Here is a 14,439-nt window from a genome sequence, read left to right on the forward strand (position 1 = left end):
TGTGCATGAATTTGGATATCACTTGCATGGGCTTGCATGATCATGCACAGTGCCCAAAAGCAATGCCAAATGAACTCTGAGCAATGACCAAAGGGAAATGGACGTGTAATTTGCCTTGCAATAGCTTGCATTTCAAGATTCAATGTGAATTTCACAATTGGTCACAAATATTCAGCTCTTCGAAAGTCACTCATGAAAAATCCAAATAAAAGCATATGAGTAATGGTTGGAAAGGTATTTGTATAAGGAACAAATGTTATGTTGGACAAAAACTCATTTGAAGTGTGGAAATTTATGAAATTTGAGTTTAAAGTGTGATGTGCAAAACATGTCAAGGCAAGGTTTCTAAAATTGGCCAACTTTCAAGCCCTTCTGTTTTGATGATGCAAGATCCAAATGGAAAACCTCCAACATCAAAGTTGTAGATCTTTTCAAGACAATCAAAATGGACTTAAATTTTGCATCATTTGGATTTTTGATGAAAGAGTTATGGGCACTTGAAGTTGGACTTTTTTGACTTTTAATGCATTTGACCCAAAAGGACCTATAATGTCTTGCATTATCACATGCATTTTCTTTGAGATTTTTAAATTTTGTTCAACATAACATTTGAAGTAGACATCTTAAGCTTTCCAATGCATTTGATCTCACCTCAAAATCATAAAAAATGAGTGAGTTATGTCTTTGGGAAGTTGACCTAAAATTAGGGTTTCAGTCAAAATGACCTATAATGTATTGGAATGGAAGATGGTCTTCCAAGCTTCAAATCAATTTTTGATAAACATGAAAGTTGTTCATATTGTCCTTAAGAACTTTTTTTCTTTTGGAACCATCTCCATTTGACCAACACATAAAATGTTAGGTCTCAGTGCATTTCAAAATAGTTAGATGAATTGACTGATCAACTTCTCAAGTCCGTGACTTATAACTTGATGAATTGATGATTGAGGATACTCAAATAAGTTCAAATATGCATGAAATGATGAATTAAAGAACTTCCCTTTATTGTATTTGACCATGGGCTGAGGTTGCTTCATGAGCAAGGCATTGTGATGCACAGATGAATTAGGGCTTCTCTGGGGAACAACCTCAAATCCTTTGACTTGCCTTGATCAAAAATGATGAATTGAAACACTAGGGGGAAATATTTGATGGATGAGAGCTTTGGGAACCATTACCATTCTTAATTCCACCTCCTCTTGACCAATGACCTCCTTGAAGCTTTTGATCTTGTGATTGCTCAAGCTACAACCAAAAGATGTTAGTGACATATTTTTGTGCTTTTGGTTAGTAAACAAAAATGAGAAAAGCAATGATATATAATTCAAGCATGCTTGGTGATCTCAAACCACTCACAAAGAGTCCCACCCAAAGGCAAAGGGAACCAAGATGCTTAATGATCCTTGAGGCTATGCAATGCAATGTTATGATGCCATGAGGGATCTTAGGGGAAAAATTAGGGTCTTACAGTATGAGATCCTACTCACTCCCCCTCAATCACAGCAGTGATATAAAACAAGAGTTACGATGAAAAGAAGACACTCTTCAAAGACACACACTTGATCTTACTTAAAAGCTTCAATCAAGTAGACACACGCTCATGCTTCAAAGCTTAGAGTGGACAATTACAACTCAAAAATCAGACCAATTCAATCATCTATGGATGAATTGAATGGATTACAATTCACACGACCACACAAGACTTAAACCCTTATTCTCTCTCAATATTTTGTTCGTTATTTCTTGTGTATCAAATCAGGTTTTCCATGTACTTTTTATAGAAGCATTTGGTTGGGCTTGGACATCATAAAACCCTAAAACTATTTTCCATTCGTATCTTCTCATGACAGTTGATTATATCTCCTTGGAAAATAAGTCAATCTACTTGTAATTACTGATTGATAGCGTGTTCAATCAACTCATCAATCATACACAGATTGGCATTAAAAACGCAATCACATAAGACATAATATTCAGACTGAATGTTCTGTATACAGATGTCATGACATCGGGTCTGACATCTCAGTAAAATCCTGCATAATCACATTTTAAACATTCTGCAGGTACAAGTTATCTTATGTCAGGACAACACATGTGACAACTTGTGAACACTCTAAGTTTTACCAAAATTGCTGCCAACACTTAGAACCAACACACACATATGGGGGAGCTAGTTTTAATTCAGCCATGTCAACTTCAACACTTAGAACCAACACACACATATGGGGAACCAACACACACATCTGATGTGTTAGAGTATTTACCATGTCATGGTTACTCTCATTAATTTTTTTCCGCATTGCCATGACATAATTTGTTATCAAGGCATGCATTACTTGGGACCCAAATCCTGTTCCCACATGGGGTTTTATAGTTCAACCATAGTTTCTTATGGCTGAACCAGACACCATGACTGGTGAATATGAAGGAGAATAGCGATCCAAATAGCAGCGGAAATTAAAAAAATTCTCCTTCAGTGATCCTTACGAATGGGCATGATCAGTGATAGAATCGTTACCTCTTGTGACGATTGAAACCTTTGATGCAGATCTACGGAGCGATCACGAACGTTGAACGATGACAACGCCTCTACTCAGTCCACACGAACGGATTCCTTCAATCTCAGTGCTAGCTTCTACGAATGAAGGTTTTGATTGAGAGAGACAGAAAACGAAATTGCAACTGCACAAATGCTTATGCACAAGTGTTCTATTTATAGAACCACTTGTGTGGGTTGCAAGCTAAAAAGCCCACTTAAGTGTATGTGGCCCATATTTTATAATATGCCAAAATCACTTAAGCGCGTGGTATCTTACCATATTTCATATTCTACTTAAGTACACCATACTTTACGATGTTCTACAATTCACTTAAGTGCACCGTACCTTACGGTATTCCTTAGTTACTCTATCTCTCATCAATTCGTCCTTTTAAGTGTGACCCTGTAGGTTTTTGCGGCATTGGCAATTATATTAAATCATGCATTTAACATAATAAACAGTGAGCGGTATCTAGCAACACATCACTGCTACCCAAGACACGAAAATGTCATGTGATCTGACAAATCCTTCAGTGATAATACTTATATGTATAATTACCCTTTTGCCCTTATGTCTATATTGAACACAAGGCATAGACCGTGTCATCCTTGTCCAGTTCAATATTAGGTCCATAGATATATATCCTGTTACGCAGGATGGGCAAATTCCATAAAGGTCACTCATGTCCCTTAGCATGCTTCGTGAAGTACCCATCAACTGTCTTTATGGTCATCCAGTTACGGACAATGTTTGATCAGCAACAAGGCACTCGACTCTACATCTATGGTCGATAGTGGTTTCAGGTCGAAGGGTGGTATACACCATTATCACCATGAGAATAACTTATGACACTTTTCATAACATTTTATATAGTATTATCATAGCGGGTCAATCCAGTACAAATATCACTCTTAATATTCATACCTATGTTTAAGACTTGATAACTCCTTATCCATGATCCATGAGATGTGATCATCAGTCTATATAGATAATAGTCTTTATGCTTTAATGCTATCCCACTTCACAATAAAGCTCGACTACGGATACTTTAAGAATAGTGTCCTTATGTTTAATGTGATCTCATGATCAAGTCACACTTGATATATTAAACGGACTAGCTATTCTAGGGACTTTATTAAACAAACATAATAAAGAAAAATCCTTTTATTATTAATAAATAATTCAATACAAGTACCAAAAGTATTGGCCTCTAGGGCTTACACCAACAATCTCCCACTAGCACTAGAGCCAATCAGGCATACCCCTAATGCCCATAGATCTAGTATGGTCATCATGCTTCTGCTGCGCAAGAGGCTTTGTCAGTGGGTCAGCAATATTGTCAAGTGTAGGTACTTTGCATATTTTCACATCTCCTCTATCTATTATCTCTTGAATGAGGTGATAACGCCTAAGTATGTGTTTGGATCGTTGGTGAGATCTAGGTTCCTTAGCTTGTGTGATGGCACCATTGTTATCACAATAGAGACCAATGGGATCCACAATGTTAGGAACCATGCCAAGTTCACTAATGAACTTTTTGATCCAAACATCTTCCTTTGTTGCACTTGAGGCAGCAATATACTCGGCCTCGGTTGTAGAATCAGCAATTGTATCTTGCCTTGAACTTTTCCAGGTCACAGCACCAGCGTTTAAGCAAAGCACATAACCAGATTGCGATCTAAAGTCATCCTTATCTGTCTGGAAGCTAGCATCGATGTATCCAATTACAGCCAGCTCTTCCTGACCTCCATATATCAAGAATGAGTCCTTAGTCCTTCTCAAATACTTAAGGATATTCTTGACAGCTACCCAATGAGTATCACCAGGATCAGATTGGTACCTACTCGTTGCACTCAAGGCATACGAGACATCTGGTCGAGTACATAACATGGCATACATGATAGATCCTATTGTAAATGCATATGGAATCTTATTCATGCGATCCCTTTCTTCCTTAGTTGAAGGGGATTGTGTTTTTGATAGACATGGGCCATGTTGCATAGGTATGAATCCTTTCTTGGAATCATGCATATTAAAGCGTCTCAGCACTTTGTCTATGTATGTACTCTGGCTTAGGCCAAGCAGTTTTTGTGATCTATCTCTATAGATTATGATTCCTAATATATAGGCTGCTTCACCTAGGTCCTTCATAGAAAAGCATTTCCCCAACCAAGACTTTACTTGTTGTAGGGTAGGGATATCGTATCCAATGAGTAATATGTCATCTACATATAATACCAAAAAAACGATCATGCTCCCACTAACCTTCTTGTAGACACAAGGCTCATCTTCATTCTTGATGAATCCATATTGTTTTACTGTTTCATCAAAACGAAGATTCTAGCTTCTGGAAGCTTGCTTCAATCCATAGATTGATCTTTGTAACTTACATATCTTTTGGGCTTCTTCAGGTATGTCCAATCCTTCAGGTTATGTCATGTACACATCCTCAAGAAGATTCCCATTAAGGAAAGCAGTTTTGACATCCATCTGCCATATTTCATAATCATGATATGCAGCGATAGCAAGTAAAATCCGAACAGATTTAAGCATTGCAACTGGTGAAAAGGTTTCATCATAGTCAACCCCATGAATTTGTTTATATGCTTTTGCAACCAGTCTTGCCTTATAGGTATGTACCTTATCATCCATGTCAGTCTTCTTTTTGAAGACCCACTTGCATCCTATAGGGTTAACTCCTACAGGAGGCTCTACCAAGGTCCAAACTTGGTTTGTGTACATGGAATCCATTTCAGATTTCATGGGTTCTAGCCACTTCTCAGACTCGGGACCAGTTATGGCCTCTTGTTAGGTCACAGGCTCATCCTGATCCATGAGTAATACATTACCTTGATCAGTTATGAGATATCCATACCTCTCAGGTAGGTGACGTATCCTGCTTGACCTACGTTGGTCTTGTTCTACTTGAGAAGGTTGCTCTTCCACAACTACTTGTGTTTCCTGCTCTAATTCCTCCATAGGTGTATCAATGCTTTGTGGTTCTTGAATTTCTTCAAGCTCTACTTTCCTCCCACTGATTCCTTTGGAAATAAAATCCTTTTCTAGGAAAACTCCAGTTCGAGCGACAAACACTTTGCCCTCAGAAGGATTATAGAAGTAATACCCTCTTGTTTCTTTAGGATACCCACAAATAAGCATTTGTCAGATTTGGGCTCAAGCTTAGTTGAAATTTGTCGTTTCACATAAACTTCACAACCCCAAATCTTCATGTAAGACATATGTGGTTTCTTACCACTCCATATCTCATATGGTGTCTCCTCAACCTTTTTGGATGGAACACGGTTAAGTGTGTAAGCTGTTGTCAGTAGTGCATGTCCCCAAAAGGAGTTTGGAAGATCGGCATGACTCATCATGGATCGGACCATGTCTAACAGGGTTCGATTTCTTCTCTCAGATACACCATTCCATTGGGGTGTTCCAGGAGGAGTAACTTGGGATAGGATCCCACACTCTTTCAGATGGTCATCAAACTCTAGGCTTAAATACTCACCACCTCGATCTGATCGAAGAGTTTTAATATTCTTACCTAGTTGGTTTTGTACTTCATTCTTGAATTCCTTGAACTTTTCAAAGGACTTTGATTTGTGTTTTATTAAATACACATAACCATATCTGCTGAAATCATCAGTAAATATGATGAAGTACTGAAAACCTCCTCTGGCTGGTATGTTCAGTGGTCCACATACATCAGTATGTATGAGGGCCAAAAGATCATTAGCTCTTTCACTTTTTCCTGTGAATGGAGACTTTGTCATTTTTCCAATTAAACAAGATCTGCATGTCTCATATGATTCATAATCAAAAGAGTCAAAGAGTCCATCTTTATGGAGTTTGGAAATGCGTTTCTCATTTATGTGGCCTAATCGACAACGCCAAAGGTAAGTTGGATTTAACTCATTAGGTTTCATTCTTTTAGTATTAATGTTATAAATAGGCATTTCAAGATCAAGGACATATAGTCCATTGTTCATTTGTGCAGTAGCATAGAATATATCATTCAAATAAATTGAGCAACAATTGTTCTTTATTATAAATGAAAAACCAAACTTGTCCAAACAAGAAACAGAAATAATATTCCTGCTAATTGCAGGTACATAATAACAGTTCTCTGACTGAATTATTAAACCACTAGGTAAACTCAATACATAAGTTCCTACGGCTAAAGCATCAACCTTTGCTCCATTGCCAACTTGTATGTCAACTTCACCTTTTGCCAAATCTCTACTCCTTTTTAGCCCCTGCACATTTGTACAAATGTGAGAACCGCAACCAATATCTAATACCCATGATGCAGAGGTAGATAAATTAATTTCAATAACAAAAATACCTGAAGTTGAAGTCTCTACTCCATTCTTCGTATCTTCCAGGTACTTTAGGCAGTTTCTCTTCCAGTGTCCGGTCTTACCGCAATGGAAGTAGGTGCCTGCCTTTTCTATGCCTCCATTAGGCTTCAAAGCAGCAACAATGGGTCTGGGTTTGGCAACTTCCTTGCCTTTCCCTTTATAACCCTGCTTGGTGGGTATTTTGTTCTGTCTCTTTCCATTTCCGATCATCAGAGTGGACTTCCCTTTTGACTTCAGATTCTGCTCAGCAGTTCTCAACATGGCTAGCAGTTCAGGAAGAGATTTGTCCATATCATTCATATTGAAATTTAGGACAAATTGACTGAACCTATCTAGCAACGATTGCAAGATCAAATCAGTCGCAAGTTCCTTTCCGAGAGGAAAACCCAACCTTTCAAGGTTTTCCACATACCCAATCATTTTGAGCACATGGGGACCTACAGGGGCTCCCTCAGCTAACTTGCCTTGAAAAAGGGCTTCTGAAACTTCAAACCTTTCATGCCTTGCTTGCTCTTGATAGAGCATCTTCAGGTGTTCGATCATATCGAACGCTGCCATGTTCTCATGTTTCTTTTGCAACTCTGAGTTCATGGTAGCTAGCATGAGACAAGCAGTTTCATTGGCATCATCGACATGCTTCTTATAAGCATCTCTTTCTGCCTTAGGTGCAGAACTAGGAGGTTCCTCTTTAGGAACAGGTTTCTCCAAGACATACAACTTTCTATCATGTTTAAGGATAATCCTCAGATTTCGGTGTCAATCCAGAAAATTTGTCCCAGAAAATTTTTCCTTGTCAAGCATTGATCGCAAAATGTTGTTAGAGGTGTGTGTTGTCATGGTAATCTACATGAAATTAATGAAAATATAAGTATCAATAACATATTTAATTAGGCCTTTAATTAAATATGCTCCCACTATTTTACTCAAAACAAACGACCCTCGTCATTTGATTCGGAAAATCCCGTTGGAAGATTTTCTAGTGGGTCGAGATCCACATTTCACTTTGTTTTAAGTCCGTGTAGGTGGATTACACAAAACTAGGTTATTTAGGTAGGAACTCCTTCCAATTGTATCTAATACAACTCTCGAATATCTTAGTTGGGTGAATAACTCCTTATTCCAATCCATCACATGGATCATTTCCAACTTTGCTTCTAAACACATATAATCTTATTATAATTTATTTAGTTAAGTTTGACCCATTGTTTTAGCAATTGGATATTACAATTATCCCATCGCACCTTACTAATATAGAACATGCACCTCGCGTAGGCGAAACCTACATTATCCGATACTAGTCTTGATGAGTGCTAAAACTTGGAAAGCATAAACTTAATATTTAATTTGAGGGAATTGCAATTGCTTTGATCTCACCGGATTATTTATCATATAAATCGTCTCTCACATGCATCAACATACATTCATAATGAAACAGCTATGGCCCCTAGCGCAATTGTTCTCCCAAGCCAATGAGAGAACCTAAACTAACCTAATAACGATCTAAGCTTCTCCAAGCAAGATGTTCAAGGTTATCCTCCTTTGATATTGAATTCTTCTCTTTCTTCATAACATTACATTACATAAAAGAAACTTGTTTTACATACAAGGGAGTGAGATGAGAGAAGAAGTTACATTAAGAGATTAAAAGAGAGGCACGACACGCAGGTCGTATTTTAAAAGCCCAAAATAAAATAAAGGAAAACTAAGGCCATAACCGATCACCACAAGACAATAATAATAAACATATTATTATTATTATTAATTTTAATTCTTTTAATTAATTAAAACCAAATTAAATTTCGGCGACCGATCATACTATGTAGAGTTAGCCGGGGCCCGCTGCCCGGTCACAAAACAGAAACGCCGAGAATTCGGACTCTGTGAATGTGACGACCGTCACAAAGCATGTTACGACCGTCACGTCCAGCTTGTTATGACCGTCACAGGCCCATGACGAACGTCATGCGGCCAAAATCAGCGCTTTGAAACAGTCAACAGACGTGATCCAACATGCCCTCAATTCACAACTCTTTGACAGCACAACCCTTGTGTCGTCACTAACCCTAATGCACCAATTTCAGACCGTCAAATACGCCTCGATTGTTGATTTAGTATGATTGGTCAACAGGTCATTACTTCACCATACTAATGTCGGATTCCGAAGCAAATGTCCATTGATCGCTCAAAGGATAACAACCATTAAGTGTTTGAATGAACGAAACAGAAACAGTATATCATATATATCGTATTTTGCATTAGGATTACTTATATCATATATATAACTTGATCGATCTCAATTGCGTAACCTATGGACGATCAATGTATCGCTGCTTCACCATACTAATGTCGGTTCCGAAGCATAGTCAACATCAATCATCCAAATCGTACACACATGATGCCAAATTTAATTACTCGTTTATTCTTTGATTCATTCTGTCTTTTAATCATATTAATACAGAAAATAAACAACTATCAGATGCATGGTTTCGTAACTGGCTCTGATACCACTGAAGGAGAATAGCGATCCAAAACGCAGCGGAAATTAAAAAATTTCTCCTTTAGTGATCCTTACAAATGGGCATGATCAGTGATAGAATTGTTACCTCTTGTGACGATTGAAACCTTTGATGCAGATCTACGGAGCGATCACGAACGTTGAACGATGACAACGCCTCTACTCAGTCCATACGAACGGATTCCTTAAATCTCAGTGTTAGCTTCTATGAATGAAGGCTTTGATTGTGAGAGAGAGAGAGAGAGAGAGAAAACGAAATTGCAACTGCACAAATACTTATGTGTAATACCCCAAAATTTACCCTTCATTTTTCCTGGAAGCATGGGATTATGTTTTACACTTCATTAGCATCATATTAGGTCATACTCATTGCATACTGCATTAGTGACATGGAGATCAGGTTTTGATCGATCATTCCTTAACAGAAGGAGCCCACACAAAGCAAGATGGAGAATTGGACTTCATTTTCTAAGTATACAAGTCTCAAGGGTCTCAGGGGGGGTCCAAGTATCTTATTATGGTCCTCAGTTCATCAGTGAAGGATTCAAAGCTATCAGAGTGTTCATCTGGATTTAATCAGAAATTAGGGTTTCATGGCTACCTGCAACAGGAAATGTTTGGTTGGAAGTAGAGGAGCTCATCCATGTCATGATTAGAGAGGCATCTTGGCCTAGGAAGATTCACAATTATCTCAGAAAGATTCATTGGCAATCAGTGCAATCAGTTCCTGATCATTTTGCCCTAAAACTAGAGTTTGGTATAAAATCAGTTTATTTCTGATTCTTTGGGTGAAACTCTTTTCCATGGCCCTCCATATGTCCACAAGGGTCTACATACAAAAAATCATCTCTTTATTTGAGCTAGAAGTGCTTCAATTGATCAATGGAATCGGGAATCAGACTGTTTGGGAAAAGTCAACTGTGGGGCCAGAAAAGTCAACTCCTGACATTTTGAGAGTGGAATCTCAAGATCCTTGCCTAGGGGATCCTACATGTGAAATTTGATCAAGGTTGGATCATGGATTCATCATTTAATCAGGAATTGGAAAAGTTACTTAATTTGGAAATGGTTGACTTTCCATTTAGGGCAAGTTTTCATGATCGTTGCACTCACTTTAAGCCCATTTTGCATCAAGATAAAAGCTCCATTTGAAAATTTCTAAAACATGAAACTTGTTTCTCTTGTTCCAAGCTTTCTAGAGATATAAAGTTTACTCCATTTGTATTAGAATTGAGAACGTTATGCTTAGTCAAAGTGAGACATTTTTTTAGGACACTTAGAAAAATTTCTAAGTCCAAAATCTTCAAAATTTGTCAGGACTTCTTGGCCAGTTTTCTTGCACTTCAAGGCATTATTTGAAAATACTTTCTTCACAACAATTGTACCTTGCCATGTCCTCTTTCACATCCTTTTGGAATCATCTCATTTGGATCCATGGTTTGAGAGATACATTCATTTAAAGTGGGCACCATGACTTGATTTTCTAGGCAGATTTTGGGCCTGGCTGGCCTAATCAGATTTTCTAAGCATGCTGCACAAACCAGTCACGTTTTTTTACCTATTTTGGTTATGAACTGGACATCCATTCACTTAAGTTTGGCCCAAAATAACAACATTTTACACCTCACTTCACACTTTTATTCTTATGGATAAATCACTTATTAAAAAGCCCATGAGAACACCTAATCCACCCTATTTAAGAAGCTGAAACCCTAACCCTAAAGGAGCATTCGAATTTCGTGGCAAGGAGGAAAAGCTTCATCACATATCAAATTCCATTCCACTTCCATTTTCCATTAGGTAATCATCTCTTCCATAGCCATGTTTTGATATATCTACGCTTGCTTACCATGTTCATCACCATTAATCCTTCCATTTTCATATTTCTTTTTCTTATTTAAAATATTTTCTTCGTTCATAAAATTACCCAAAGATATTTTTCACTTTTCTTAATGTTTTATTTAATTTTATATAATTTTTATTTTCGTATTTGTTTAATATTAATATTTTATTTTAATTATTTATTCTAAATGGTCCATTTTAACACACTTTTTTTTATTGATTTTATTTTTATGAATTAAAATTATTGTTAGAATTTGATCTTTGGGATGAAGGTAGACCACTGTCTTATAGTCAACCTGACCTTTTCTTGGAATTTTATTTCACATTTTCAAATTATTTTGGATTTATTTTTGACCTAGTTTGGCTGGTTGACTTTTAATTTGACTTATGTTTTGTTTTAATTAATTCACGTACCAATTTTCATTATTATTAAAATCTTTTTGGGGGATGATGATGTCCTGACCCCATCTTATTTAGTTTAATTTTTCATAATTTTCTTGATTAATTTACTATTTATTCTTGATTTATTTCTAACCTAGTCTTATTAATTGACTTTTGGTTTGACCTATGTTTTGTTTTAATTAATTCACGTGCCAATTTTCATTATTTTTAAAATATTTTTGGGGGATGATGATGTCCTGACCCCACCTTATTTAGTTTAATTTTTCGTAATTTTCTTGATTAATTTGCTATTTATTTGTTATTTTTAAAGTTGACTTGAATTTTCAGTTGACTTCTTTATGATCGATGTTTGACTTAGGGATGGCTTATGGCAATTGAAGAGATCTTTTGATCCTCCCTTGTTCATCTCATATGCCATGTATTAGAGGCCTTTTACCTTGATTTTATTTGGTCCTTACCTCATTTCCTGATTAAATTATTCAGTGGATCCTTCGTGTGTATATTTTCATCTATTTGATTCATCTGTTATCTTTTATACTTGTTTCTCTCATTCATGCTTTCTATTTCTTGATTATTTAACATGTTCATACTCCCATGCATTGTTTAAATGATCCATTATTTGATTCTTTGGTTTGATTATATATTGTTTATTTATCTGATCTGATTGATAACTGTTGCCTACTTGTATGATGTATGAGGCATATATTCTTATTGTTTATTTGCCATGAACAATCCCCATTCATAACAAATGTACCCCTCTCCCATAAAGTGTATAATATTTATTTCTTTATTTCTTTAGTCACCTGTTAATACAAGAATTAAAACGAACATCCGATAACCATTTCAAAATAAGATCAAAAGCTTGATCCAACGTCGAGTAATCATTTTCAAAACTTAACAGAACCAGCACGCATTCATCCATCCTCTTGTAAGTCGATTGCCTCAGGCATCTCCATTTACCTGTAAGTCGATTGCCGTCGGCATCGCCATCTACCCTTATCCGTAACTCCTCTCCGCGCTCCATCTGTCGACTCTTGTTCCGTTTAGGTAGCACCCATTAGGTAGAACCCTTTGTGTGATAACATAGGTAGAATTCCCTTATTCTTTGCATGCTAACATTAGGTAGATGTTCCCCTTTGTAAATCCTAACACATAGGTCCATATTGCATGACAACTCTAGAGAAGAGCTTCCCCACTTTTAGACCTTTCGTGCCTCTCCGATCTTGTGGCATGTCAGTCCGTTCTCTTGCAAAGAGGTAACTGCCTAAGACTCGATTCAGCGAGCTGCGACACCTACTGCTAGGACGTGAACGCATTTCCCACTTTCCTTTGACACAGCTGGTGTCCCCTTTTGTAAGTCCATGTTCAGATGGCAATCCTTAACCCCTAGTTTAGTCGAACTACGACAACTCTGATTCTCATGTTCAGATGAGATACGTAGGCACGAGATGCGATGTCTTGCTGAGTTTGACTGACGACTAACAACTAATCCTTGTTTGCTTTCGCCCTTGCTGCGATTCTTTTCTCTCGCCCTCGTTGCGATCGAGGCCTTCCCTATCTCTTGCCCTAGTTGCAATCGAGACCCTTGTTCCCGTAGTTAGCTGAACTACGCTTTGCTCTGATTCTCATTCTAGATGAGATACGTAGGCATAAGACGCGACGTCTTACCGAGCACACTTCTCTTTAACCCATAGGTAGCCGAGCTACGAAGACTCTGATTCTCATACTCAGATGAGATACGTAGGCAGTGGATGCGACATCCTTGCGAGTCATTTTCTTTTAACCTTCCTTTTAATAAATAGTACTTTAGATATACCTACACCCTTTAGACTAGAACAACACTTATGAAAAGGGCTCCCTAGGAGTACCTAGGATATTTTGGGTGCTTAAAACCTTCCCATTTCATAACCAACCCCCTTACCCAGATCTCTGACATTTTTACTAGTTTTTGATTCGATAAAACTTTTAGGTTTTTGATCGCTTTCTAACCATTCCTTTGGATAAATAGAAGTGCGGTGGCGACTCGACTTGTATGGTTTACCTTGGATTTAGTCAATATCTCTAATGGTAACGAATACCCCGCTACATTATGCACAAGGGTTCTATTTATAGAACCACTTGTGTGGGCTGCAAGCTAAAAAGCCCACTTAAGTGTATGTGGTCCATATTTTATAATATGCGAAAATCACTTAAGCGCGTGGTATCTTACCATATTTCGTATTCTACTTAAATACACCGTACCTTACAATGTTCTACAATTCACTTAAGTGCACCGTACCTTACGGTAATCCTTAGTTACTCTATCTCTCATCAATCCTTCCTTTTGTGTGTGACCCTGTAGGTTTTCGCGGCATTGGCAATTATATTATATCACGCATTTAACATAATAAACAGTGAGTGGTATCTAGCAACACATTACTGCTACCCAAGACACGAAAATGTCATGTGGTCTGACAAATCCTTCTGTGATAATACTTATATGTATAATTACCCTTTTGCCCTTATGTATATATTAAACACAGGGCATAGACCGTGTCATCCTTGTCCAGGTCAATATTGGGCCCATAGACATTTATCCTATTACGCAGGATGGGCAAATTCCATCTAGGTCACTCATGTCCCTTAGCATGCTTCGTGGAGTACCCATCAACTGTCTTTATGGTCATCCAGTTACGGACAATGTTTGATCAGCAACAAGGCACTTGACTCTACATCTAGGGTCCATAGTGGTTTCAGGTCGAAGGGTGGTATACACCATTATCACCATGAGAATAAC

This window comes from Lathyrus oleraceus, chromosome 2, assembly GCF_024323335.1.
Source record: "Lathyrus oleraceus cultivar Zhongwan6 chromosome 2, CAAS_Psat_ZW6_1.0, whole genome shotgun sequence".
NCBI classification, from domain to species: domain Eukaryota; kingdom Viridiplantae; phylum Streptophyta; class Magnoliopsida; order Fabales; family Fabaceae; genus Lathyrus; species Lathyrus oleraceus.